Raw genomic sequence first — 2494 nt, 5'->3', positions numbered from 1 at the left:
TGCTGAGTGTCTCTTCCCTGTGGCTGCCTGGCAGTCTGTCTGTCCACCCCTCCTGACCGACACCTGGCGGTCTGCACCTTGGTGATGGTGGTGCTGCTGTGAGCACGCACACACGTATTGCTTGCGTGTCTGTGTTTGAGTCTTCCACATGCGGTGCAGTTGCCGGCCGTTTGGTCTCGGTTCACCGTCTCGAGGAACTGCGGACTGTCCCAGGATGGCCGCACCAGTTTACACTCCGGCAAGGGGCCGGCCCGAGTCCTGGCCCGGGGGCACCTGAGCAGCCCCTTCCCTGGCTTACACTCCCAGCGAGGGACAGGTTCAAGTCCTGGCCCAGGGGCACCTGAGCAGCCCCTTTCCTGGCTGGCACAGGCTCTCAGCGCAGGAACCCCAGGGCGGGGCTTGGGAACAGCGCCCCCTGGTGGCTCTGTGGCGCTCAGCATGGCGCCCAAGGGCCAGGCACATCCCCTGAGAGCTGACGCCACCTCCCCTCACCTCGCTTTCCTTACTTGGGAGCGGAGCTCCTGGACCCTGGCTGCAGGCTGTGCAGGGTACCTGGAGCAGACCGGTGGCTGGGTGCCTCCCACTGCTGCCGCGCACTTCGGGATGAAGAAGGCCTTCCAGGTCTGTGTCCTTCAGCGCCACATGACCCGGTGTGGCAGTGCGGACTGGAGGGAGAAACGAAGCAGGCTTCTACCGCCACGGCAGTAGGGGTGGGGCAGGGGCGAGCCAGGTAGGTGAGACAGGAGTGTCTTGGAGCAGTCCCTCCTCAACAAGGATCAGCGGGGAATGAGTGGCTGTAGCCACCCCCACGGCCCAGCAGGCTCTGTGTACAACCCTTCAAGGGCTAAAAAGCAGTGCCGTAATTTATAGAGAAAAAGCCTTGCAGGGCCACCTCTGACACCGAGGTCCCAGGACTTGTGGGACAAAGCCAACATCCATCTTCTGATGTGACATGCTCCTGTCAACAGTTGCCCTAACAGAAATAGAACACAAGAGTGACATAGCTGTCCCTCCTACTCCCCTGGCCGTCCCTCCTTCCCACGCGGCCTCCCTCCTCCCCCTGTGGCCCTGCTCTGTGTGGAGTGCTGCAGGGTTAGAGTGAGGGCTGGAGGGATGGGGCCGGGAAGCCTAGAAGGCAGGAGAAGGCAGAGCAAGAGGGCTGGGTGGGGGAGTAGTCAGAGGGCGGGGGGCTGGCACCAGCCTTCCGCCTCCCCCGGCCCCACAGCTCCCCCCGGTGTATTGGGATCACAGCCAGACAGCCCTGAAAGCCAGACACAGACAAAGACCCCAAAGCCCAGGGACTCCAAAGCCTTGCCCCACCCAAATTTAGAGCCCAGGGAGCCCTCAAGGGGGACCCCAGGCAGAGAGACTCTCTGAGGACAACAGCAAGACACCGTGACCCCAGAGCAGAATGTGAACATTTTAACCTTACAGGGTTGCTGTGAGGCCGAAGGAGACAAGGAAGGCGGCACCCCTGGGAATGCGCACAGAATTACAGGCTTCACGAGAGGGGCACGGCCAGCCGCGCCTTACAGACAGTGTCAGCCAGGCGCTTCCCTCCACGCGACCTCGCTGCCTCCTTGCAGGGCAGATGCCTCCGGGTCTCAGACTGTCCTGTGTCTCCCCGTGGGTCCTGGCATGGTAGACACTCAGCTGTTCAGGCTGGTTCCCCTCCGCCCCATCGCCCTACAGCAGTTGACCAGGTGTGTGTCCTCGGTGAGCTGTGGACAGCCAGCCTGTAGGTGAGGGCAGCGGGACCGTAAGAGGGAACATGTGAATGGCGCAGAAAGCAACGCTGTGGAAGCCTGGCTCGGGTGAGCGTGGAAGGGTGGGACGGGAGCTGTTTAATTTAGTCAAGGGCTCGAGCTGGTCCTTGCAGCTGTTGGGAAGCCCGAGTGGGGAACCAGGAAGGCCCCCCAGGCTGCAGCCTGCCACAGAGTCCCCTGCTTCTTCACTGCCTCTTGTCCCCAGGCCCTGTGCATTTCCTGCGTTTGCAGACCCTGGGTGTGCAGGTGCCAGACCAGCAGGTAGTAACCACCACGGTGAGAACAGCTCACCCAACAGGGCTTGCCGGCTGGGCCGCCCGCGCAGAAGCCCCCCAGTAACCCCTGAGCTCCCCAGCACCCCATCAGCCCCGGACCCATGATCTCCCGTTCCTCGGGTGGGGAGGGAGGCCCAGATGTGAGCCGGCCTAGCTCTGTTAGGCATGCATGGAGTGGGCCCCAACGTCTCCTCGTCATGCCAGCCTAGCTGACTCCTTGCTCGGGAACGCGGCCCCCCGAGGGGGTTCCAGCCTCCCACATGAAGGAGCAGGCCGGGAGCCCCTGACCTGCGAGGGTGGCTCTCCCAGGCCCTGTGTCAGAGGCACAGGGCAGCTTTGGGACCTACTGGTTCCGTAGGTCTGGCTGGGTCCCGGGCGTCGGAGTGTCGTTAGTTCTGTTTTGTGTTTTGCTGCTGCCCTGATGCTCCAGTGAGCAGCGTAGGTTGGAAAACT

At 62.8% G+C, this 2494-nt stretch overlaps 1 long non-coding RNA gene across 2 annotated transcripts; it reads left to right on the top strand.

Moving 5' to 3' along the window:
• Positions 1-968: 968 nt before the first annotated feature.
• On the top strand, positions 969-2134 carry LOC102503243 (uncharacterized). 2 transcript variants are annotated; one of them, XR_335165.1, is made up of 3 exons: positions 969-1092; positions 1435-1814; positions 1972-2134. It is a non-coding gene; the product is annotated as an uncharacterized LOC102503243 (long non-coding RNA). The 2 variants fall into 2 exon arrangements; XR_001370668.1 differs by having other exon boundaries at positions 976-1092; positions 1435-1703.
• The last annotated feature ends 360 nt before the right edge of the window (positions 2135-2494 follow it).

This window comes from Tupaia chinensis, unplaced genomic scaffold (genome assembly GCF_000334495.1).
Source record: "Tupaia chinensis unplaced genomic scaffold, TupChi_1.0 Scaffold000355_1, whole genome shotgun sequence".
In the NCBI taxonomy this organism is placed as follows: Eukaryota; Metazoa; Chordata; class Mammalia; order Scandentia; family Tupaiidae; genus Tupaia; species Tupaia belangeri.
Note: the sequence above shows the minus strand (reverse complement) of the source record. Positions and strands in the feature narration are given on the sequence as shown.